This window comes from Hemitrygon akajei, chromosome 29 (assembly GCF_048418815.1).
Source record: "Hemitrygon akajei chromosome 29, sHemAka1.3, whole genome shotgun sequence".
Classification (NCBI taxonomy): Eukaryota; Metazoa; Chordata; class Chondrichthyes; order Myliobatiformes; family Dasyatidae; genus Hemitrygon; species Hemitrygon akajei.
The window spans coordinates 3458007-3485575 of record NC_133152.1 but is presented as its reverse complement, the minus strand read 5'-3'; the positions used below and the strand labels follow the sequence as shown (position 1 = coordinate 3485575).

At 41.7% G+C, this 27569-nt stretch overlaps 1 long non-coding RNA gene across 1 annotated transcript in view; it reads left to right on the top strand.

The window, feature by feature from the left end:
* LOC140718577 (uncharacterized) overlaps positions 1 to 25668 on the top strand; it is a 29987-nt gene extending 4319 nt beyond the window's left edge. Inside the window, exons 2-3 of the long non-coding RNA XR_012096737.1 lie at positions 23619 to 23777; positions 25205 to 25668. This is a non-coding gene — a long non-coding RNA (uncharacterized lncRNA). The remainder of the gene's footprint in view (positions 1 to 23618; positions 23778 to 25204) is intronic.
* Positions 25669 to 27569: the final 1901 nt, after the last annotated feature.

Genomic DNA, 27569 nt, shown 5'->3' with positions numbered 1-27569 from the left:
CCTTCTCTGCACTGCCTCGAGAGCCAGTATGTCCTTTCTTAAATATGGACACCAGAACTGCACGCAGTACTCCAGGTGTGGTCTCACCAATACCCGGTACAACTGCAGTAAGACCTCCCTGTTCTTATACTCCATCCCCCTAGCAATAAAAGCCAGCATTCCATTGGCCTTCTTGGCCACCTGCTGCACTTGCATACTAACTTTTTGTGTTTCCTGCACCAGGACCCCCAGATCCCTTTGCACAGAAGCACTTTCCAGTTTCTCTCCATTTAGATAATAACTTGCTCTATTATTTTTCTTGCCAAAGTGCAAGACCTCACACTTGTCAGTATTATATTTCATCTGCCAAATGTCTGCCCAATCACTCAGCCTATCTATGTCCCCCTGCAGGGTTTCAATGTCCTCCGCACTCATTACACTCCCTCCCATCTTTGTGTCATCAGCAAACTTCGATACGTTGCACTTAGTCCCTTTCTCCAAATCATTAATATAGATTGTAAAGAGTTGGGGTCCCAACACCGACCCCTGCGGAACACCACTAGTCACCAACTGCCAGTCTGAGAATAAACCATTTATCCCAACTCTCTGTTTTCTGTTAGAAAGCCAATCCTCCACCCATGCCAGAATATTATTCCCAATCCCATGATTTTTTACTTTAAGTAATAATCTTTGGTGTGGCACCTTGTCAAGTACCTTTTGGAAGTCCAAATACACCACATCCACTGGTTCCCCTTTATCTACCCGATATGTTATGTCCTCGAAGAACTCCAACAAATTTGTCAAACATGACTTCCCTTTTGTAAAGCCATGCTGACTTTGTCCTATTAAGCTATGTTTATCCAAATGCCCTGTCACTGTTTCCTTAATTATCGATTCCAACATTTTGCCAACCACAGATGTTAGGCTAACTGGCCTATAATTCTCAGCCTTCTGTCTATTGCCCTTTTTAAATGAAGGAGTTACATTAGCATTTTTCCAATCTGCCGGGACCATTGCCGAGTCCAGCGAGTTTTGAAAAATTATCACTAATACATCCACAATCCCAACCGCAACTTCCCTTAAGACCCTAGGATGCAAGCCATCCGGTCCAAGGGATTTATCCACCTTCAGTCCCATTAATTTATCAAGTACCATTTCCTTGGTGATTTGAATCGTAGTTAGCTTCTCTCCCCCTAGAGCCCCCTGTTTATCCAGTATTGGGATATTTTGAGTGTCCTCTACTGTAAAAACCGATACAAAATATTTGTTCAGCGTTTCCGCCATCTCCATGTCCCCTACCATTAATTTCCCGCTCTCATATTCTAGGGGACCAACATTTACTTTAGCCACCCTTTTTCTTTTTATGTAACTATAAAAACTCTTACTATCTGCTTTTATGTTTTTCGCCAATTTACTTTCATAATCTATCTTCCCCTTCTTAATCAATCTTTTTGTTATTTGCTGCTGATCTTTAAAAGTTTCTCGATCTTCAACCTTCCCACTAGATTTAGCTACCTTATATAACTTTCTTTTTAGTCATATACTTTGCTTTATTTCTTTACTTAGCCATGGATAACTATTTTTTCTTTTACACCCATTTTTCTTCAGTGGAATATATTTTTCTTGATAGTTGTAAAATAACTCCTTAAATATACACCATTGATCAAGTACTGATCTACCCTTTAATCTATTTTCCCAATCCATCTTAAGCAATTCCGCTCTCATACCATCATAGTCTCCTTTATTTAAGCTCAGTACGCTTGTTTGAGATCCAACCCTCTCATCCTCTAATTGAATATGGAATTCGACCATGTTATGGTCACTCATTCCAAGGGGATCCTTTACTAGGACATTTTTTATTAGTCCTGCCTCATTACATAGGACCAGATCTAAGACTGCTTGCCCCCTTGTCGGCTCAGTAACGTATTGTTCAAGGAACCCATCCCGAATACACTCAAGAAACTCTTCTTCAAGGCTGCCATGTCCGACTTGATTAGTCCAGTCAATATGAAAGTTTAAATCCCCCATAATTATAGCTGTTCCCTTATTACAAGCCCCAACTATTTCCTGATTTATGCTCCGACCAACTAAGTTACAGCTGTTTGGAGGCCTATAGACTACTCCCACCACTGCTTTTTTCCCTTTACTATTTCTTATTTCTACCCAAATTGTTTCGTTATCCTGATCCTTTGAGCCAATATCATTTCGCTTTATTGCAGTGATTTCTTGCTTTATTAACATAGCCACCCCACCTCCTTTTCCTTCTTGCCTGTCTCTCCTAATTGTCGAATACCCTTGTATGTTTAATTCCCAGTCCTGGTCACCCTGCAGCCATGTTTCCGTAATTGCCACAATATCATAACCATACGTAATTATTTGTACCGTCAACTCATCAATTTTATTCCTAATACTACGTGCATTCAAATAAAGGACTTTCAAATATGTTTGACACTTATTTCCTACCTTTTCCTTTTGTACAACTTTACGCTTATCTCCGTACATTCTTCCCCTCCTGACGCACTCTGTCTTTTTATTCCTCCACTTTTACCTACATCCATTACCTTCTCCATTGTCTTTTTAATTATTTGTTCTCTAGAATCCTCCCCCCCACTTGGTAGTTTAAAAACCTCTCTGCAGCCCCAGTTATGTAGCCCTATAAATTAATCTAATTTGTGTATACAAGTTTGAATAACATGGACATAAGCTCTGGCCAATATATAGACCCATAAATTGAGTTTTGAACTATCTCTCCTAATTACAACCACCACCTCATAAAAAAACTATTAATCACTTTATGTCATGCATTATGTAAAACTACACATTTTCCCAGAAATCAGTCCAATGAAGTTTTGTTTTAGTCCATCCAAGGCACATTTTTCCTAAAAATTCTATTTTCATTCAATACTTCTATAATATTCAATAATATATCTTCTTCATTCCAATTCTAAAGGGTTAACTGCTGATTTCGAGTTTGACCTTTCTCCCTGGCCAGGCAAAGCATACTTTCTACTACTCACTATTTTATTCATTTCAATGAAATTCTTCAAGTCTCTAAAAAACATAGGGCTTGGTGACTCAACTTTGTCTCACAGAACCACATATCTTTTCAGAAATCAGACAGGTGAATCTTTGTTGTAGTCCATCGAAGGCATATAAATGCTTGCTGAGTAGCTATAAATTTTATAAGAGGATTTGCTTAATAATTTGTCCAGTAACATATTTATAGAAAATACTTCATTTTGATTGTTATATTTTTGTCTGTAAAGGCTTATTAATTTTTAATTGCATTTGCTTTCATTATAATTTTAAAAACATAATTTCTACCTGATCTGCTTTATGCATAACGGGTTGAGCAGATGGCAGCCATGCTGAAAAAGCTAGTGGCAGCATATTTGTCTCTGGGGCAGAAAATTGTGAGTTTAAGTCCGACTCCACAGACTTAAGAACTTTGTCTGGATTGATGGCTCCAATGCTGAAGTATTGCCTTTTGATTGAGGTGTTAAGGTGAGGTCCTTTCTAGTCTATTAAGGTCAAGATAAAAACATGAGTTCTCTTTAGTTTCCTGGTCACACATCCCAAAAACAATCCCAGGTGAACAGAGCGGCTTGCAGAATTTAAGTTGCAAACAAGAAGAGCCTGATCACATTGTTGTATGCAGGTGAATTGTTGCTACTTTTTCACAAGGATTACATTTGAATAGTATTTCAAGGCTTTAAACAACTTGGGATGACTCTGAAGTCAGGAAAATAATTAGAGTACCAAGTTCTTACTTCCTTCTATGGCATTCTGTTAATGATATCTGGAAAGAGCCATGGATAGAGATTAACAAGTAGAACCATAGAACCATAGAACACTACGGCACAGTACAGGCCCTTCAGCCCTCCATGTTGTGCCGACCCATATAATCCTTAAAAAAAAGTACTAAACCCACACTACCCCATAACCCTCCATTTTTCTTTCATTCATGTGCTTGTCCAAGAGGTTCTTAAATACCCCTAATGTTTTAGTCTCCACCACCATCCCTGGCAAGTCATTCCAGACACTCACAACCCTTTATGTAAAAAACTTACCCCTGATGTCTCCCCTAAACTTCCTTCCCTTAATTTTGTACATATGCCCTCTGGTGTTTGCTATTGGTGCCCTGGGAAACAGGTACTGACTATCCACCCTATCTATGCCTCTCATAATCTTGTAGACCTCTATCAAGTCCCCTCTCATTCTTCTACGCTCCAAAGAGAAAAGTCCCAGCTCTGCTAACCTTGCTTCATATGACTTGTTCTCCAAACCAGGCAACATCCTGGTAAATCTCCTCTGCACCTTCTCCATAGCTTCCACATCCTTCCTATAATGAGGTGACCAGAATTGAACACAATACTCTTAAGTGCGGTCTCACCAGAGATTTGTAGAGTTGCAACATGACCTCTCTACTCTTGAACTCAATCCCCCCATTAATGAAGCCTAGCATCCCATAGGCCTTCTTAACTACCCTATCAACCTGTGCAGCAACCTTGAGGGATGTATGGATTTGAACCCCAAGGTCCCTTTGTTCATTCACACTCTTAAGTAACCGACCATTAATCCTGTACTCAGTCTTCTGGTTTGTCCTTCCAAAATGCATCACCTCACACTTGTCTGGATTGAACTCCATCTGCCATTTTTCTGCCCAACTCTGTAGCCTGTCTATATCCTCTTGTAACCTTTGACAACCTGCAGCTCTATCCACAACTCCTCCAATCTTTGTGTCATCTGCAAACTTACTCACCTATCCTTCCACCTCTACATCCAGGTCATTTATAAAAATCACAAATAGTAGGGGTCCCAGGACAGATCCCTGCAGCACTCCACTAGTCACCGACCTCCAGGCAGAATACTTTCCTTCCACAACTACCCTCTGCTTTCTTCCTTTAAGCCAATTTTTTATCCAAACAGCCAAGTTTCCACTTATCCCATGCCTCATGACTTTCTGGATGAGTCTCTCCTGAGGGACCTTGTCAAATGCTTTGCTAAAGTCCATGTAGACGACATCCACTGCCCTACCCTCATCATTTTCTTTTGTTACCTCTTCAAAAAACTCAATCAAGCTCATGAGGCACGATCTTCCCTTCACAAAGCCATGTTGACTATCCATGAGTAGACTGTACTTCTCCAAATACTCGTAGATCCTATCCTTAAGAATCCTTTCCAGTAGTTTGCAGACCACCAACATAAGACTCACCGGTCTATAGTTCCCTGGTTTCTCCCTATTACCTTTTTTAAACAAAGGAACTACATTTGCCATTCTCCAGTCCTCTGGCACTTCCCCTGCAGCCAAAGAGGATTCAAAGATCATAGCTAATGCTCCAGCGATCTCTTCTCTCAATTCCCACAACAACCTGGGGTGTATCATATCCGGCCCTGGGGATTTATCAATCTTGATATTTTTAAGAAGATCCAGCACTTCTTCTTCCGTAATCTCCACATTGTCCAGCACACAGGTCTGCCCTATTTTGACCTCACCCTGATCAAGATCCTTTTCACTTGTGAATACTGAAGCAAAGTATTCATTTAGGACCTCCCCAACCTCCTCCGCCTCCAGGCACATGTTGCCCTCTTTATCCTTTAACGGTCCCACCTTCATTCTTGTTATCCTCCTGTTCTTCACATACGCATAGAATGCCTTGGGGTTTTCCTTAATCCTACATGCCAAGGCGTTCTCATGCCCCCTTCGAGCTCTCCTAAGTCCTTTCTTTAGCTCCATTCCTGGCTACCCTATATTTCTCATAAGTGCCTCCTACTTCCTGCTTCTTATATCTAACATATGCTTCCTTTTCCCTCTTGATGAGTTGCTCGTGTTTTGTCAGCCACGGTTCCCTTTTCCTACCATTTTTTCCTTGCCTCAGTGGGACGAACCTATCCTGAACCCAGCTCAAGTGGTCCCTAAACTTCTCCCACATTACTTCTGTGCTTTCCCCTTTGAACATCTGTTTCCAATTTACTCTCGCTAGTTCCTGCCTCATCCCTTCAAAGTTAGCCTTTCCCCAGTTAAGCACTTTACCATTTCATCTGATTTTATCCCTTTCCATAGCTATGCTGAAGCTAAGGAAGTTGTGGTCACTCTCACCAAAATGCTCCCCCACCAAGAGGTCTGTCACCTGACCAGGTTCATTACCCAGAACTAGATCCAGTATGGCCTCTCCTCTCGTCGGCTGGTCCACATACTGTGTCAGGAATCCTTCTTGAACACACCTGACAAATTCAGCCCCATCTATCCCCCTTGCAGTCAGGAAGTGCCAGTCAATATGAGGGAAGTTGAAATCATCCATAACTACTACCCTGATATTTGTGCACCATTCTAAAATCTGCCTACTTATCTGCTCCTCGGTGTCCCGAGGGCTATTTGGGGGGCAATAGACTACTCCCAGCACAGTGATTGATCTCTTCCTATTTCTGACTTCCACCCAGACTGACTCAGTGGACACTCTTTCTGCAGCATCCTCCCTTTCTATAGCTGTGATACTATCCCTGACCAGCAATGCCACTCTCCCCACCCCTTTTCTACTTCCCATCCTATTCCTTTTAAAACACCTGAACCCTAGGACCTGCATCATCCAATCTTGACCTTCCTCCAACCAAGTTTCAGTAACGGCCACAACATCGTAGTTCCACGTACTAATCCATGCTCTAAGTTCATTCTCCTTGTTCCTAATACTCCTAGCATTGAAATAGACACATTTCAACCCCTTTAACTGGCTATAATTATGTTTCATCCCCTGCCTGTCTTCCCTCATCAACTCAGCATCATGCCCTTGTCCTTCTACCTTAATCCCTGCACTCACATTCTGATTCCCACCCCCCTGCCAAACTAGTTTAAACCCTCCCCAACAGCTCTATCAAACCTGCCCACCAGGATATTGATCCCCCTGGGATTCAAGTGCAACCCATCCTTTTTGTACATAGAACATAGAACATAGAACATAGAATAGTACAGCACATTACAGCCCCTTCGGCCCACAATGTTGTGCCAACCCTCAAACCCTGCCTCCCATATAACCCCCCACCTTAAATTCCTCCATATACCTGTCTAGTAGTCTCTTAAATTTCACTAGTGTGTCTGCCTCCACCGCTGACTCAGGCAGTGCATTCCATGCACCAACCACTCTCTGAGTGAAAAACCTTCCTCTAATATCCCCCTTGAACTTCCCTCCCCTTACCTTAAAGCCATGTCCTCTTGTACTGAGCAGTGGTGCCCTGGGGAAGAGGTGCTGGCTGTCTACTCTGTCTATTCCTCTTAATAACTTGTACACCTCTATCATGTCTCCTCTCATCCTCCTTCTCTCCAAAGGGTGAAGCCCTAGCTCCCTTAATCTCTGCTCATAAACCATACTGTCTAAACCAGGCAGATTCCTGGTAAATCTCCTCTGTACCCTTTCCAATGCTTCCACATCCTTCCTATAGTGAGGCGACCAGAACTGGACACAGTACTCCAAGTGTGGCCTAACTAGAGTTTTATAGAGCTGCATCATTACATTGCATCTCTCAAACTCTATCCCTCAACTTATGAAAGCTAACACCCCATAAGCTTTCTTAACTACCCTATCTACCTGTGAGGCAACTTTCAGGGATCTGTGGACATGTACCTCCAGATCCCTCTGCTCCTCCACACTACCAAGTATCCTGCCATTTACTTTGTACCCTGCCTTGGAGTTTGTCCTTCCAAAGTGTATCACCTCACACTTCTCCGGGTTGGACTCCAGGTCACACCCGCACCAAAAGAGGTCCCAATGATCCAAAAATCTGAATCCCTGCCCCCTGCTCCATTCCCTCAGCCATGCATTTATCCTCCACCTCATTCTATTCCTATTCTCACTGTTGCATGGGACAGGCAGTAATCCAGTGATTACTACCTTTGAGGTCCTGCTTTTCAACTTCCTTCCTAACTCCCTGTAGTCTTTTTTCAGGACCTCTTCCCTTTTCCTACCTATGTCATTGACCATGACTTCTCCCTCCCACCGCAGGATATCTTGGGCGCGATCAGAAACATCCCGGACCCTGGCACCTGGGAGGCAAACTACCATCCGAGTCCACATCCGTCCACAGAATCGCCTGTCTGACCCCCTGACTATCGAGTCCCCTATCACTACTGCCTTCCTCTTCCTTTCTCTACCCTTCTGAGCCACAGGGCCGGACTCTGTGCCGGAGACATGGTCACTGTTGCTTCCCCCAGGTAGGCTGTCTCCCCCCCAACAGTACTCAAACAGGAGTACTTATTGTCAAGGGGTAACAGCCACAGGGTTACTCTCTAGTACCTGACTCTTCCCCTTCCCTCTCCTGACTGTGATCCATTTGTCTGTCCCTCATGGCCCCGGAGTGACCACCTGTCTGTAACTCCTCTCTATCACCTCCTCACTCTCCTGACCAGACGAAGGTCATTGAGCTGCATCTCCAGTTCCCTAACATGGTCCCTTAGGAGTTGCATCTCATGCGCTGGGTGCAGATGTGGCCATCCGGGACACCAGGAGACTCCAGGACCTCCCACATCTGACACCGACCACAGAAAACCGGCCTTACACGCATACTACTTCCTTTACATACAACTGCCTCACCTTGTCACGTTACCGCCAAAGTCCTTTCACTCTGCTGCCTCTCACTCTGCTGTCCGCTCCCAACACTGCTCGCTGGATATGGCTGCCTTCTTTTTAAACTTTTCGCGCTCAACTGGCTGACGTCACGCACCTGCGCAGTCTGGCCTCTCCCTTCCCCCGAGAACTCAAAATGTCTTCCCGCTGGAAATCCTTAGGTGCTCTCCCGCTGCCTTCTTGTTCCGTATCAAAAAAATACCGCTAGTCTTCAGAGTCAATTGACTCGACAATCAATTTCTCAGGCAAGGCTGAATACAAACAGTCAACGAAATGAGACTGTGCTGACTTCAGGTCTTGATAATCACCGCGATGGAAAGAATGTTGAGAGGCGTTGATCGTGTGGGTAGTCAGAGACTTTTCCCAGGACTGAAATGGTTGCCACAAGAGGACACAGGTTTAAGGTGCTGGGGAGTAGGTACAGAGGAGATGTCAGGGGTAAGTTTTTTACTCAGGGAGTGGTGAGTGTGTGGAATGGGCTGCTGTCAAAGGTGGTGGAGGTGGATATGATAGGGTCTTTTAAGAGACTTTTGGATAGGTACATGGAGCTTAGAAAAATAGAGGGCTGTAGGTAACCCTAGTAATTTCTAAGGTAGGGACATGGTTGGCACAACCTTGTGGGCCGAAGGGCTTATATTGTGGTTTTCTATGTCTCTTTGTTTCTAAATACTGTCACAATGAAATAATAATTAGCTGACATGTGCATATTCATGAGTGCAATTGCTGTATCTGCTGTGCTGCCGAATCCCTGGTTATGACAGCATGTATGGTTTATCAAAAATGGAAATTTTATGAAGAAATTCTCTCTTGTAAAAGGTTAAAAACAGATATCACTGGCGAATCAATCTACGTCGTGCTTATAATGTATATTGAAGATAAAAGTATTCCAATTAGGAACATATTCTCTAGCACAACAGGTGGAGCACCAATATGAAAGGTCGCTATGCTTGTTTAGTGGCATTTATGAGAAAAGAAATTCCAAGTCTGTTTGACATCCATTGTCAAATTCATTATCAACATCTCTTAGCCAAAAACCTCAGCCAGTGGCTTTTTCAAGCACGGCTCTTGTAATATCCATTATCAACAAAATTAAATCTCATCCATTAAATATAACCATATAACCATATAACAATCACAGCACGGAAACAGGCCATTCCGGCCCTCCTAGTCCGTGCCGAACTCTTAATCTCACCTAGTCCCACCTACCCACACTCAGCCCATAACCCTCCACTCCTTTCCTGTCCATATACCTATCCAATTTTACCTTAAATGACACAACTGAACTGGCCTCTACTACTTCTACAGGAAGCTCATTCCACACAGCTATCACTCTCTGAGTAAAGAAATACCCCCTCGTGTTTCCCTTAAACTTTTGCCCCCTAACTCTCAAATCATGTCCTCTCGTTTGAATCTCCCCTACTCTCAATGGAAACAGCCTATTCACGTCAACTCTATCTATCCCTCTCAACATTTTAAATACCTCGATCAAATCCCCCCTCAACCTTCTACGCTCCAATGAATAGAGACCTAACTTGTTCAACCTTTCTCTGTAACTTAAGTGCTGAAACCCAGGTAACATCCTAGTAAATCGTCTCTGCACTCTCTCTAATTTATTGATATCTTTCCTATAATTCGGTGACCAGAACTGTACACAATATTCCAAATTTGGCCTTACCAATGCCTTGTACAATTTTAACATTACATCCCAACTTCTGTACTCAATGCTCTGATTTATAAAGGCCAGCGTTCCAAAAGCCTTCTTCACCACTCTATCTACATGAGACTCCACCTTCAGGGAACTATGCACTGTTATTCCAAGATCTCTCTGTTCCACTGCATTCCTCAATGCCCTACCATTTACCCTGTATGTTCTATTTGGATTATTCCTGCCAAAATGTAGAACCTCACACTTCTCAGCATTAAACTCCATCTGCCAACGTTCAGCCCATTCTTCTAACTGGCATAAATCTCCCTGCAAGCTTTGAAAACCCACCTCATTATCCACAACACCTCCTACCTTAGTATCATCAGCATACTTACTAATCCAATTTACCACCCCTTCATCCAGATCATTTATGTATATTACAAACAACATTGGGCCCAAAACAGATCCCTGAGGCACCCCGCTAGTCACCGGCCTCCATCCCGATAAACAATTATCCACCACTACTCTCTGGCATCTCCCATCTAGCCACTGTTGAATCCATTTTATTACTCCAGCATTAATACCTAACGACTGAACCTTCTTAACTAACCTTCCATGTGGAACTTTGTCAAAGGCCTTGCTGAAGTCCATATAGACTACATCCACTGCCTTACCCTCGTCAACATTCCTCGTAACTACTTCAAAAAATTCAATAAGGTTTGTCAAACATGACCTTCCACGCACAAATCCATGCTGGCTACTCCTAATCAGATCCTGTCTATCCAGATAATTATAAATACTATCTCTAAGAATACTTTCCATTAATTTACCCACCACTGATGTCAAACTGACAGGTCTATAATTGCCAGGCTTACTTCTAGAACCCTTTTTAAACAATGGAACCACATGAGCAATACGCCAATCCTCCGGCACAATCCCCGTTTCTAATGACATCTGAAAGATCTCCGTCAGAGCTCCTGCTATCTCTACACAAACTTCCCTCAAGGTCCTGGGGAATATCCGGTCAGGACCCGGAGATTTATCCACTTTTAAATTTCTTAAAAGCGCCAGTACTTCCACCTCTTTAATTGTCATAGGTTCCATAACTTCCTTACTTGTTTCCCACACCTTACACCATTCAATATCCTTCTCCTTAGTGAATACCGAAGAGAAGAAATCGTTCAAAATCTCTCCCATCTCCCTCGGCTCCACACATAGCTGACCACCCTGATTCTCTAAGGGACCAATTTTATCCCTCACTATCCTCTTGCTTTTAATATAACTGTAGAAGCCTTTCGGATTTACTTCCACCTTATTTGCCAAACCAAACTCGTAACTTCTTTTAGCTTTTCTAATCTCTTTCTTAAGTTTCCTTTTACATTCTTTATATTCCTCGAGCAATTCCTTTACTCCATGCTGCCTATATCTATTGTAGACATCCCTCTTTTTTCGAACCAAGTTTCTAATATCCCTTGAAAACCATGGCGCTTTCAAACCTTTAACCTTTCCTTTCAACCGAACAGGAACATAAAGATTCTGTACCCTCATAATTTCACCCTTAAATGACCTCCATTTCTCTATTACATCCTTCCCATAAAACAACTTGACCCAATCCACTCTCTCTAAATCCCTGCGCATCTCCTCAAAGTTAGCCTTTCTCCAATCAAAAATCTCAACTCTTGGTCCAGTCCTGTCCTTCTCCATAATTATATTGAAGCTAATGCTATTGTGATCACTGGACCCGAAGTGCTCCCCAACACATACATCTGTCAGCTGACCTATCGCATTCCCTAACAGGAGATCCAACACTGCCCCATCTCTAGTCAGTACTTCTATGTATTGTTGCAAAAAGCTATCCTGCACACATTTCACAAACTCTAAACCATCCAGCCCTTTTACAGAATGAGCTTCCCAATCTATGTGTGGAAAATTAAAATCTCCCACAATCACCACCTTGTGTTTACTACAAATATCTGCTATCTCCTTACACATTTGCTCTTCCAACTCACGCTCCCCATTAGGTGGCCTATAATACACTCCTATCAGTGTTACTACACCTTTCCCATTCCTCAATTCCACCCAAATAGCCTCCCTAGAGGAGCTCTGTAATCTATCCTTCCAAAGCACCGCCATAAGATTTTCTCGGACAAGCAATGCAACACCTCCTCCTCTGGCCCCTCCTACTCTATCACACCTGAAGCAACTAAATCCAGGAATAGCAGAATAAATAGCAGAATATTTCGCCAGTTATGCCAGGTTGATGCTGAAGAGTATGAATGCTTGCTTCTAAATATGAAACTGCAGGGTGAGAATTTTAATTTAATCCAGGCAAAACGAGCAGTCTCCACTTTTATCGGAAAATTGGAAATATATAAGAAAAATTTTGAGAGAAGCATGTTCTCACAGTTTCCATGCATAGAAAGTATGGTACTCTCTTTCATAGATGATGATTTGCAAGAGTACTACTTACACCTGCAGTCACTGAAGAAGGATTTTCAGAATCAATTCAAGGATTTGAATTATCTGGAAATTACAGATGGGGTAAATAACCCATTTCTTTGATAGGTGGAAGAACAGAGAGAGAGTTTGCCAGAAGAAATTATTGAAATTCAGAATGATGAAGAAGCAAAAATGCTTTTCAAAAATGTTGGCTTATGTGGTATGTGGATTTAAACTAGATATGAGTGGGGAGGGGAACCAGAGCGTAGGAACAGATGTATGGGAGAAGGAAGACAAAGAAGACAATAAAGTTCTTTGTACTGTTAGAGATAAAGAGAGAGGAAGAGGTGGAGAATTTCTTAAATGCATCTATTTTAATGCTAAGAGCATTGTAAGAAAGGTGGATGAGCTTAGAGCATGGATTGATACCTGGAAATATGATGTTGTAGCTATTAGTGAAACATTGTTGCAGAAGGGGTGTGATTGGCAACTAAATATTCCTGGATTTCGTTGCTTCAGGTGTGATAGAATCGGAGGGACAGGAGGGGGAGGTGTTGCGTTGCTTGTCGGAGAAAATATTACAGCGGTGCTCTGGCAGAATAAATTAGAGGGCTCATCTAGGGAGACTATTTGGGTGGAATTGAGGAATGGGAAAGGTGTAGTAACACTTATAGGGGTGTATTATAGACCACCTAATGGGGAGCGAGAATTGGAGGAGCAAATTTGCAAGGAGATAGCAGATATTTGTAGTAAGCACAGGGTTGTGATTGTGGGAGATGTTAATTTTCCACACATAGACTGGGAAGCCCATACTGTAAAAGGGATGGATGGTTCTGAGTTTGTAAACTGTGTGCAGGATAGTTTTTTGCAGCAATACATACAGGTACAAGCTAGAGAAGGGGCAATGTTGGATCTTCTGTTAGGGAACTAAATAGGTCAGGTGACAGAGGTATGTGTTGGGGAGCACTTCGGGTCCAGTGATTACAATGCAATTAGTTTTAATATAATTATGGAGAAGGATAGGTCTGGACCCAGGGTTGAGATTTTTCATCGGAGAAAGGCTAACTTTGAGGAGATGCAAAAGGATTTAGAAGGAGTGGATTGGGACAATTTGTTTTATGGGAAGGATGTAATAGAGAAATGGCTGTCATTTAAAGGTGAAAGTTTGAGGGTACAGAATCTTTATGTTCCTGTTAGGTTGAAAGGAATGGTTAAAAGTTTGAGAGAGCCATGATTTTCAAGCGATATTGGAAACTTGGTTAGGGAAAAGAGAGATATCTACAATATATATAGTCAGCATGGAGTAAATGAGGTGCTCGAGGAATATAAAGAATGTAAGAAGAATCTTAAGAAAGAAATTAGAAAAGCTAAAAGAAGATATGAGGTTGCTTTGGCAAGTAAGGTGAAAATAAGTGCAAAGGGTTTCTACAGTTATATTAATAGCAAAAGGATAGTGAGGGATAAAATTGGTCCCTCAGAGAATCAGAGTGGACATCTATGTGTAGAGCCAAAAGAGATGGGGGAGATTTTGAACAATTTCTTTTCTTCAGTATTCACTAAGGAAAAGCATATTGAATTGTGTAAGGTAAGGGAAACAAATAGGGAAATTATGGAAACTATGATGATTAAAGAAGAGGAAGTCCTGGCACTTTTAAAGAATACAAAAGTGGATAAGCCTTCAGGTCCTGACAGGATATTCCCTAGGACCTTGAGGGAAGTTAGTGTAGAAATAGCAGGGGCTCTGACAGAAATATTTCAAATGCCATTAGAAATGGGGATGGTGTCAGAGGATTGGCGTATTGCTCATGTTGTTCCATTGTTTAAAAAGGGTTCTAAGAGTAAACCTAGCAATTATAGGCCTGCAAGTTTGATGTCAGTGCTGGGTAAATTAATGGAAAGTATTCTTAGAGATGGGATATATAATTATCTGGATAGACAGGGTCTGATTAGGAACAGTCAACATGAATTTGTGCATGGAAGGTCATGTTCGACAAATCTTATTGAATTTTTTGAAGAGGTTACTAGGAAAGTTGATGAGGGTAAAGCAGTGGATGTTGTCTATATGGACTTCAGTAAGGCCTTTGACAAGGTTCCACATGGAAGGTTAGTTAGGAAGGTTCAATCATTAGGTATTAATATTGAAGTAGTAAAATGGATTCAACAGTGGCTGGATGGGAGATGCCAGAGAGTAGTGGTGGATAACTGTTTGTCAGGTGTGCCTCAGGGATCTGTACTGGGTCCAATGCTGTTTGTCATATACGTTAACGATGGGGTGGTAAATTGGATTAGTAAGTATGATAGTAAGATAGGTGGCGTTGTGGATAATGAAGTAGGTTTTCAAAGCTTGCAGAGAGATTTAGGCCAGTTAGAAGAGTGGGCTGAAAGATGGCAGATGGAGTTTAATGCTGATAAATGTGAGGTGCTACATTTTGGTAGGACTAATCAAAATAGGACATCCATGGTAAATGGTAGGGCATTGAAGAATGTAGTCGAACAGAGTAATCTAGGAATAATGGTGCATAGTTCCTTAAAGGTGGAAACTCATGTGGATAGGGTGGTGAAGAACGTTTTTGGTATGCTGGCCTTTATAAATCAGAGCATTAAGTATAGGAGTTGGGATGTAATGTTAAAATTGTACAAGGCATTGATGAGGCTAAATTTGGAATATTGTGTACAGTTCCGGTCACCAAATTATAGGAAAGATGTCAACAAAATAGAGAGAGTACAGAGAAGATTTACTAGAATGTTACCTGGGTTTCAGCACCTAAGTTACAGAGAAAAGTTGAACAAGTTAGGTCTTAATTCTTTGGAGCATAGAACATTGAGGGGGGACTTGATAGAGGTATTTAAAATTATGAGAGGGATAGATAGAGTTGACGTGGATAGGCTTTTTCCATTGAGAGTAGGGGAGATTCAAACAAGAGGACATGAGTTGAGATTTAGGGGGCAAAAGTTTAGGGGTAACATGAGGGGGAACTTCTTTACTCAGAGAGTGGCAGCTGTTTGGACCAAGCTTCCTGTAGAAGTGGTAGAGGCAGGTTTGGTATTGTCATTTAAAGTAAAATTGGTTAGGTATATGGACAGGAAAGGAATGGAGGGTTGTGGGCTGAGTGCAGGTTGGTGGAATTAGGTGAGGGTAAGCGTTTGGCATGGACTAGAAGGGCCGAGATGGCTGTTTCTGTGCTGTAATTGTTATATGGTTGGTATATCCTCTTCCTTGCACCATCCTCTTCCAGCTACCACTCTTTTGTCCTGCTTAGTCAGAAGATGTACCTTGATCTATCACCTTCAGAGTCTAAAGCATTTTGCCGTCAGATGATTACTTTCCAAGTAGTCACTTGTAATGCAGCAACTACTGTAAAAACATAGGGAAATGGGAACTAGGCATTTGGACTGTCTGATCAGCTCTGCTATTCAACAGGATCATGGCCCATCTTCTATTTTAAACACAGACAAAATGCTGGAGGAAATCAGCAGGCCAGGCAGATCTGTAAAAAAAAAGTATAGTCGATGCTTCGGACCAAAACATCGACTGTACTTTTTTCCATAGATGCTACCTGACCTGCGGAGTTCCTCCAGCATTGTGTCTGTGTTGCTCAGATTTTCAGCATCTGCAAATTTTTCTCTTGTTTGTGGTTCTATTTCAAACTCTATTTTCCTATCCATCACCATAACCCTGATTGCCTTAATATCCAGAAATCTATTGATTTCTATTGTAAATGCAATCAATAACTGAGCTTTAATGATCTACTGTAATGACAAAGATGCATCAACCTTCAAGTGAAGGAATTTGTCCTCATTCATCTAATGGCTTACTCTAAGTCATATATGTCAAACTCAAGGCCTGCGGACCAAATCCGGCCCGCGGTGGAATTATCTTTGGCCCGCGAGATAATATCTAATTACTATTAAAGCTGGCCCCAGTAATCGAAGCGCCTATGGCGTATGATATGGCTAATGCTGAGTTTATTCAGGTACCAGGTTTTCAGGAGTTTTAGTGTTTATTCGGCAGTCTTCTTCATAAGAAACGGAATTTGTAAAGTGAAACACTTTGTAGTTATAGCAGAGACTGAGACACATGAGAGCAGGCTGAAAAAACGGAGGCAACGAAAGCTGCGTTCGCACGTGTCCGACTGATCCGGCCCGCATGAAGCTTCATTTTGCTCAATCCGGCCCGTGACCTAAAATGAGTTTGACACCCCTGCTCTAAGTCTTAGAATTCTGCACAAGCACAAATGCCCACTCATATCTACCTTGTCAAGCCCTCAAGGCTTGTTACATATTTAAGTCTAGACTCTAGAAGAAGAGCTCTAGCCTTTTCAGTCTCTATGACCATCATGGGAAAAAGTCATATGAATGTTTGCTGCTCTTTTTTAGATAATGATACCAACAGCACACTCATTTCTTCAAGTGTTGTCTCACAGTAGCCCTGTGTATACAATCAGAATCAGTTTTATTATTACTAACGTATGTCATGAAATTCATTGTTGGCTGCAGAGGGTTGTAGATTCGATCAGTTTCATCACAGACATACCATCCCTGCCATCAGTGATGTCTTCTAATGCTGATGCCTCAAAAAGGTGGCATCCGTCATTAAAGGCACTCACCATTAGGGACATACCTCTTTGTGTTACTACTATTGGAGAGGAGGTAAAAGAGCCTGAAGACCAACACTCAACATTTTAATAACATCAAGAAGAAGGCAAGACAGCAGCTATATTTCATTAAGAGATAGAAGAAACTTGGTTTGTCAACTAAAATACTCAAAAACCTCTATAAATGTACCATGGAGAGTATTCTGACAGGCTGCATCTCTGTTTGATATGGCGGAGGAGTGGGGGCTACTGCACAGGACCAATAAAAGCTACAGAAAGTTGTAAAATTAATCAGCTCCATCTTTGGTATTAGCCTTCATAGTATCCAAGCCATCATCAAGGAGCGCTACCTGAGAAAGGCAATGGCCATTATTAAGGATCCCCATCGCCCAGGGCATGCCCTCTTCTCATTGTTACTGTCAGGAAGGAGGTACGGAAGCCTGCAGGCACACACTCAGCAATTCAGGAACAACTTCTTCTCCTCTGTCATACAATTCCTAAATGGACATTGAATCCATGAACACTATCTTATTTTTCCCTTCTTTTAATATATTTTATTTCTGTTTTTGCACTATTTGTAATTTATTCAATATACATATGTATACAGTTGGCCCTCCTTATCCGCAGGTTCTGCATGCATGGATTCAACCAACCACGGATCAGGAAAACCTGGAAGTTCTCTCTCCAGCACTTTTGAACATGTACAGATTTTTTTCTTGTCATTATTCCCTAAACAATACAGTATAACAACTGCAGTACTTACATAGTATTTACATTGTATTAGGTATTATAAATAATCTAGAGATGATTTAAAGTATACGGGAGGATGTGCATAGGTTACCGCGGATCGGAATCGGAAAAAAAGACCTGGAGGTTCTCTCTCCAACACTCGTTGTTTGAGCATGTACAGACTTTTTTTCTTGTCATTATTCCCTGAACAATACATTGTTACGTACCCCGTAACTGGGTGTTTAACCAGCAGAGAAAGAAGAATCCGTTTGAGTCTGGTGGTACCAAACTAAAGGTGTTTGTTAATAAATATAAGCAAAACCATATCAATAATGCAAATATACATATAAAACAAGTTATCAGTACTAACCTAAAAGTGTAGGAATAATAATAATCAATAATAAACAAGCTCTATCGATGTCTAGGGGTAAATGAATTGTCATAGAAAAGTATAAAGTTCAGTTCAGTTCATGAGTGCTGATGTAGTTATGGTTGTTGTATTGTAATCGTTGGAGAAAGAGAGAGAGAGAGAGAGAGAGCAAGCGAAATGTAACAGCTACAGTCAGGCAAACCTTCCTTTGCTTTCTTAATCCATCGCATCAGTGTAGTCATTCAGTTATGACCTCTCCATCCTTCTGCTAGACCATTCTTCTGTGGTGGACTCGTCACTCGGGCATGAGTGGACACACACACAAGTCCCCACCGGTTTTGCTTTAACACTGTGAGTTTTACTGACCGATCTCCTCGTTCGGTCTCCAAAGCCCCCACCTTTCTGTGGGTTCCAACACTCAATCAGAGTCCACTGGCGTGTCTGGAGGGTGTCTCTCCAGACCTGTCTTTTTATCCCTACTCACTGGGACTCAGCTATCCATCACTCCTGAATGACTGTGTCCATCAAATAAGGCCACTCCTTCAGTCCACTGAGGAATGTTTATGAGCATGTTTATTGTCCTTGCAGCGAAACAGTAAATAATTCAAAAAGGAGTCACAACATGGTTAATCAGCAATTTCCCCCTCTCTGTTATCTGTCGCCGATGTTCTTGCTTATTTTTCCGTCTCTCTTTCTCATGGTCAGCATAGCAACAGTAATAGTTTGTGTTTCTCGGGGGGGGGGATGGTTAACTCTGTACCCCATTGTCCATCAGGTCTGTTCATCACTCATAACACCCCCATCCTTCTGGGAATTTTCACCAGGGGGAAAATTAACTAATAAAGCACATGACTGAATTACAGAGTTTAACAAAACACAGTAGTTGTCTTAACTACAAGAATAATACAGGTACACGTTCAAATTAACATCTAGATAAACAATCAACAATTACATTACCACTCCCCTTTACATGTTGTATTTTAATATCAAATTCTTGTAACAACAGACTCCAACTTAATAACTGCCTATTTTTATTTTAGTTTTCATGTTAGCAAAAAAAAATACTAAAGGGTTGTGATCTTAGTTTAGGTGTATATTACAAAATGTGAACCAATACATGTGTGATCATAATGTAGTACATTACAGAAATTTTGTGCAAATACTAATCTCTATTTTACTTTTAAACTTAATATTCAAACAGTCAATCTTCCATGGTGTTTTTATCTTTCACATGCTTTGTCAAATTCCCTCAAAACCAGATCCTGTTATTCAAAGTGGCATTTGGTCAACCTTTGCCTCTTTTCCACTTAACTCTGGCATGGTTAGCTTGCTCGCCAGTGTGGAACAGGCCTTCACAGACTCCTTTCACAGGAGCTATCTTATCAGCAATGTTTTCCAAACTAAGCCCATTTGCTGAACTTCCACACAATTCGTTAATTTTAAGCAAGTCATTAATTTTATCTTCAGGATCTTTCATTCTATTTGTTTTCAGTTTAACAGCGGCAGATGATCCCTCTTGGTCAAAACAACATTTCAAGTTCTGCCTCTCCAAATCACATACTTGAATAACATCAGCAAATTGTTTATCTTTGAATTTCCAAACAAACTGTAATTGATTCACAGGCACCTTTCCCTTCTCCTTCAATAATATTCACATCACCAGCTTTCATCTCATCAACTTTTAACACACCTTCTAACACAAACAACTGAGAATTCTCACTTTCCACTGGTACCAAGGTTAACCCTTTCTTCACCGAACCAAGTTCATCTGACCCAAAAGAACTGCATTCCTTTTCAACTAAATCAGATACCTCAGACTTTTCCTGAGTTTCAATACTAGGTTCAGTACCCTGTGACTCCACAGGTACTTCAACAACCTGAACACATGCAGTGGGACATCTACCTCTTCCAGGCTTTCAATACCAGTCCCCTTTTCAAATTCTAAGTTCCCCTGATCCTCCCAGTTACTCTCTGGGCAACTCCCATCCGGAGTAAACTCAACCCTGTGGGTTAAAACAACCTCGTCTGCTAACTTAGCAGACTTCCTCAAGGTAGCGGCATCCTTTTCATCTACGACTGCTCTCACATCATTATCGGGAACACATTTAAATTTTTCAACTGCAAGCAGTTCTGTCAAGCCAGACAGATCATCCGTGTCCAACCCTGGACCTTCTAACTGCCATATCTGTTTCTCATCTTTACTCTGTGCCTCCATAAAGTTCCTCCTTGCTAAGGGTGGATCTACCTCCTCTCCTTTACTCTCTTTCACCCCACTATCCTCCGTTTTACCACCCTCTTGGTACAGGGTCGGTAAAAACGTCTCCGCCAAATCAACACTGGACTCATTTAAACTGGCTCCTTTCTCAGCCACCTTTGCATGCTGCGAGTTATTGCGCAGGTGGGATAAATCTTGGAATCTATGGGCGGGTCCTCAGCACTCACTGGCTTGCTTGTCAGGTTCACTGCTGAACACACGTCACCACCTGCCAGATCGTTACCAAGTAGGACGTCCACGCCGTCCATCGGTAATTTCGACCTCACCCCTATTTCGACTGGTCCAGATACCAGGTCACATTTCAGAAATATCCTGTGCAAAGGTACAGCCTCTGTCCCTTTTCCGATACCTCTTAACACAACCTCCCCAGTCTCAGTCTCAGAACCAAAATCTAATACCTTCCCTAAAATCAATGACTGTCCAGCCCCAGTATCTCTCCAGATCCGCACTGGAACTGGGGTTTCACCCTCCTTCACAGACACCGTCCCTTCCGAGATAAACTTCTCACGCCCCTCTTGTGCTCTATCTACCTTTGCCTTCCTCATCGATCTGCTGACCGACTCAATGCAACTGTCGGGACTACCATTTTCCCATTTCCTGTCTCCTTCTTCGGAGCAAAGCACTTAGATGCTATATGACCAGCTTTCCCACAATTATAACACGTAAAGTTGGGAACCTTCCTGCCAGCCTGCTTTTCCTCCTCCTCACCTTTTCCACTAGCTCCCAGCTTATTCTCTGGTGAACTTTCTCTACCGTCCCTACTGCCTCTCTGGTAGCTCTTATTTGAGGAAAACTTTGACTTGTGGGTTAAGGCGTACTCGTCTGCTAACTTGGCAGTCACAGACAGAGTCTCTATCTCCTTCTCATCCAAGTATGTCTTCATACTCTCAGGGATACAACTTTTGAACTGCTCTATCAGTATTAACTGTAACAGGTTATCATAATCTTCATCAACCCCTTTTGAGGCGCACCAACGCTCACAATATATTTGCATCTCACGGGCAAACTCTAAATACGTGTGGTTCCACGGCTTTCTCAAGTTCCGGAACTTCTGCCGGTATGCCTCTGGCACCAACTCGTAACTCCTCAGTACAGCCCTTTTTACTTCCTCATAATTCCTAGACTCATCTATAGACAATGCCGAATATGCTTGCTGAGCCTTCCCCCTAAGTACGCTCTGTACCAGAACAGCCCATTTTCTCTCAGGCCAGTTCTGATTTACAGCCATTTTCTCAAAATGGAGGAAGAACTTATCGACATCCATCTCCTCGGATGGAGGTACCAACTGGATCTTCCGACTAATCTTGAACCCCTCATTTGGGTCTGCCGCCCGGTCCCTTCCCTGCTGTACCTTTAATTTCCAGCACATGCTGCCTCTCTTTCTCCCTTTCCTCCATCTGCCTTTCAGCTTCCTCTTTCCTTCTTTCAGCCTTCCTTTCTTTCTCCTCTGCTTCCAGCTGCCTCATCTGAAGTTCATGCTGCCTCTTCTCCTTTTCCTCAGCCAACCTTAATTTTTCCATCTCTAACTGAACCTCCCCCTCGGCTGGTTTCCTCTCAGGGAACAGGTCCAATACATCTGGTGTGAACACACCCTTGGATACATAATGCATAGCTATTTCTCTCTGTATATCCACCTTTCTCATCGACGATTTCACCTCTGGGAGATCTAATCGTTTCTTATCTGTCGCCGATGTTCTTGCTTATTTTTCCGTCTCTCTTTCTCATGGTCAGCATAGCAACAGTAATAGTTCGTGTTTCTCGGGGAGGGGGGATGGTTAACTCTGTACCCCATTGTCCATCAGGTCTGTTCATCACTCATAACAACAGTATAACAACTATTTACATAGCATTTACTTTGTATTAAGTATTATAACTAAGTTGGAACAGGTACATCCGGTATTATTTAGCGTCAGTTAGTCAAACGTTTGTCTTAGTATATATTTTACCTTTCTATGCATATAAGACACTTAAGAAATGTATGTATTTCAATAATTAAACCACTGTGTTGCTTAATAATAATTGTAGCTTTCATTGGGGCAGGGCCTTTCACATGCTCCATTATTCTCACTTTATCCTTTAAAATTGTTCTGATCGTTGACCGACTGTAGCCTATGCTTTTCCAATGACCGATGGCATTTCACCTCTTTCCAATCACTTTACTATTTCCACTTTATTTTCAATCGTTTTCTGTCAACGGAACAGAAATACTGCGGATTCAACAGCAGCCACGGGCAGTAGGTCCTGAGCTCTGCCGGGTCCTAAAGTCCACCTCACTGAGACAGGTCAAATAAGGGACTTGAGCCTCCGCATTTTTTGGTATCTGCAGGGTGTCCCAGACCAATGCTCCACGGATAAGGAGAGCCGACTGTACTTACTGTGATTGATTTCCTTGGATATTTTTTTCTTTCTATATTATCATGTATTGTATTGTACTGCTGCTGCTAAGTTAACAAATTTTACGACACATGTTGGTGATAATAAACCTGATTCTGAGATTCTGAGCTTCTTCTTTTCCACTGTCAGATTTATGAACAGTTCATGAATCCATGAACAGTTCCTTGTTATTCGTCTTTTGCACTATTTATTGAATTTTGTAACTTATAGTAAATTTTATGTCTTGCATTGTACTGCAGCGCCATTCTGTCCTGCAATAAGATTTGTTTGTACAAACAATGATATGATAACTAGACAATCTTTCTTTTGCTTTATTGGTGTTCACAGACTAATAAATCTTAGCAAATACACAGGGATATCATCTCCCCTCTTTAAAATTCTGCCATGGGTTCCTTTACATTCCATGAGAAAGTAAACATTGGTTTATTGTCTATGTAAGGAACAATGATTTGTGTGGTACTTTTCTATGGAAGTATAACACATCTGTAACTAGCTGCATCTTGTACTTTTGAAAGACTTCTGATTGCAAAAGTTAACTGGCCTTTATTTTATCACTCATTATTATCTTCTTTTGTAGATGGTACCTCCATCTTGCCAGCTGTCAATGAAACCAGCACTAGGACCATGGAACACAACTCTCCGTCACCTTCTACCAATCTCAGTACTTTTTGCCAGACATCAAGAAGACATCATCATCTTCTTTCAAACAATATTCCTAAACTTGACTCTGCTGCAGGTGATTTTAACTTGATCATTTTCCCTTAAAAGAAGTTTGTTGTCTCTTTTTGGTCATAAGTTGCAAGGACTCCAATCCTGTGAGGTGGGCTCTCAAATTCTACTCAACATTAACTGCTGAGCTGATGTTATAGGTTTGAGAGGAAATATCACTTGAGGTCTTGTGAAAGGTGTTACTATTATGCTAACTGGCTTAGGATGTCCTTGTCCCTCGCCTTGCCACTGTTGGATTGAAATTCTACTCTTTAGAAGTTAAATAAATGGGCAGATGGAATATAATGTGGAAAACTGATCAGAGATCAACTTTGTGAGAAAATAGCAATGGGGAGTATTTTTAAATGGTGACATTTTGAAAGGCATCAGTGTTCAGATGACTTGAATGTATTAAAGAACATGTCATACTTTGTTACAAGAGCAATGGAGTGGTAATACCTAACTCCATCACTACGAGGCTCTGACAAGATTGCATCTGGAGTATTATGTACAGATCTGGTCTATGAAACTACAAAAGGATCTACATAGATAGAGTGAATGCAACAAAGATTCTCCAAAGAGATTTGGCAGAAGGATGTTGTACCTCTTGTATGAGGTGATATTAAACTCTCCTGAGTTTAGAGGATTGAGATGTTGGGATATTATGTTGCATTTGTGTTAGTTGTTGGTACATCTGTGCTTGGGGTACTGTATAGATTTGGTCATCCTGTTATAGAGTAGATGTGGTTAAAGTTTTATGAGGATGTTGCCAGGACTAGAGGGAGAGGTTGGCCAGATTAGGTCTTTATTCCTTGCAATGTAGAAGAATGAGGAGCAAACTTATAGAAATATTTGGAATTATGAGAGAAATAGATAAGGTCGATAAGCTGGTTGTGATATAGCGGCATCAACACTGGTCTTATTGTCGAGTGATCCCGGGTTTGAATATAGTTGGCTCCTTGCAAGCTTTCCATCCTTGCCGAGTTGCGCATTGAGCTTAGCAGCTTGGCCTCATTAAATGACAAAATGTTAAGGTTGCCACCCAATGCGCCACAAGGGGTGGAGACGAATAATAGCAAAATAAGGTGGATCATAACAGTCTTTTCCCCAGGGTATGAGTCCAAATCTAGGAAGAATCAGAGGCAAAACATTTAAAACAGACCAGAGGCAACTTCATCACCAAGAGGGTGGTAACTATATGGAATGAGCTGCCAGAGGAAGTGAATAGTGAAAGCAGCTGAATAGGTATATGGACATGCAGGGCTCAGGACAAATGTGAACTGAACACAGGGAAGTAGAACTATGTGGGTGAGCAGCATGGCCAGCACGGACTTGTTGGGCCAAAGGGATTGTATCTGACCTGTACTGCTCTATGACTCTATAAGTTGACTCAAGAGTGAATTTCTCCCAGGTGTGTTGTTTCTTTCATTTGAATATTTCTCTCTTTTTTTCCAGACAACAAATCATATGTTTTGCTCCTCACTCTCTACATCATCCTTGGAGTCATTGCAGGGGTCGCGCTACTGTTGTGGTGTTGCTGGTCACCAGGCCGGTTAGTTTGGAGGCTCCGTTTCTGCAGATTTCTGCCATGCTGTATCTGCCCTGCCTGCCAACTCTGCACACACAACTGCTGTCGGATGGACAAGAGCCGACTGACCAAGGTCACTCCACAGAGTACAGTCCCCATACCTGTGTGATATCTATTGACAAAGTTCCTCCCCTTTCCCCCTAAATGTATGTCATTAATAGCCTGACCAGAGTTTGGTACTGCTGCAGCCTGATATTGCTAAGTTCCCAGGGGTACAGATTGGTTGTAACAATTTATCACTTAGAGTACAATCTGCTATATTTGTTTTATTAGCTGTTGGGATTCCCTGTTTGTCAGGAGAGAACTGTGTAGATATTCTGATTACTGCCTTGTGATCTAAGCTGTAAGAGATTGCAAACACGAAGTTAGATCCGCATTTTGGACTCATGTTTCTTGCTTTGAATTGAATTTATTTCATACATCCTTAACATACATGAGGAGTAAAAATCTTTATGTTACGTCTCCATCTAAATGAGCAATGTGCAATTTATAGCAATTAGTAATAATTAGTATGTACACAGTATAGCAGAGAAATACAATTGCATCAATATGCATTAATCAGTATGATGGCCTGGTGGAAGAAGCTGTCCCCGGAGCCTGTTGGTCCTGGCTTTAATGCTGCGGTACCGTCTCCCAGATGGTAGCAGCTGGAACAGTTTGTGATTAGGGTGGCTCGGGTCCCCAATGATCCTTTGAGCCCTTGTCACGCACCTATCTCTGTAAATGTCCTAGATGTTGAGAAGTTCATATCCACAGATGTGCTGGGCTGTCTGCACCACTCTCTGCAGAGTCCTGCGATTGAGGGAAGTACAGTTCCCATACCAGGCAGTGATACAGTCAGCCAGGATGCTCTCAATTGTGCCCCTGTAGAAAGTTCTTAGAACTTGAGGACCCATGCCAAACTTATTCAACTGTCTAAGGTTTTTTCACCACACAGCTGGTATATACAGACCATATGAGATCCTCAGTGATGTGGATGTCGAGAAAATTGAAGCTGTTCACCCTCTCAGCCTCAGATCCATTGATGTCAATAGGGGTTAGTCTGTATCCATTCCTCCTGTAGTCCACAACCAGCTCCTTTGTTTTTGTGACGTTGAGGGAGAGATTGTTTTCTTGACTCAATTTTCTTTGTGTCAGAGTGATGACTTCTCCATAGGCTGCATCGTTATCATTTGAGATAATAATAATAATGATGTTTTTATTATTATTATTTGAGAATATTGTTTTATTTGAGATAATAGGCCAATTAATGTTGTTTCGTTAGCAAATTTAATTAGTAGATTGGAGCTGTGGGTGGCGACACAGTCATGGCTGTACAGAGAGTAAAGATACAAAACAGAACTGAATCCTCTAGAAAATAGTGTAAGTTGTGTAGAATTATGTTTATATAGGGTCATAAAGAAAGCTTTTGTAAATAAAAGTACTGAGTACTTGAAGCTGAGATGTTATGTTGAAGTGTGTATGACATTGGTGAGGCCTTATGGAGGACTGTATGCATTTCTGGTCACATTCCTACGATAAATTATCAATAAGATTGGAAGAGTGCAGAGAAATTTTACAAGGATATTTCCAGCACTTGAGGACCTGAGTAGCAAGGAAAAGTTGAATAGGTTATGACTGTTCTCCGGAGTGTAGGAGATTGAGGTGCAATTTGATAGAGCTAGACAGAATTAAGAGGGATATAGATAGGGTAAATGCAAGCAGACATATTCCACTGAGATTGAGTGAGACTAGAACTAGAGGTCATCAGTTAAAGGTGAAAGGTTGATTTCAACATTGAAGAGAAAATTGGAAATGTACATGGATGGGATGGGTGTGGAGGGCAAGCTAATGGGACTAGGCAGCATAATAATTTGGCATGGTCTGTTTGGGCCATAGGGCCTGTGTCTGTGCTGTGGTGCTCTATGCCTCTTATCTTGTAGCTGTATCTCCTTGTTCCTGACTCTTTCACTAGTGAAAACATCCCGACATCAAGTCCCTTTCGGAACTCATATGCACCAGTAAGGTCATCTCTTATTCTTAAAAACTCCAAGAAGCATTGGCCCAAGCTCTTTAGCCTTTCTTGGTAAGATAATGCTCTCATCCCATGAATTAACCTGATGATTCAAACAACACACACAAAATGCTGGTGGAACACAGCGGGCCAGGCAGCATCTAACCTGGTGAATCTTTTTTGAACTGCATTACCTTTTCTTAGATAAGGGGACAAAGGCTTTCATGCAGATGAGGGCT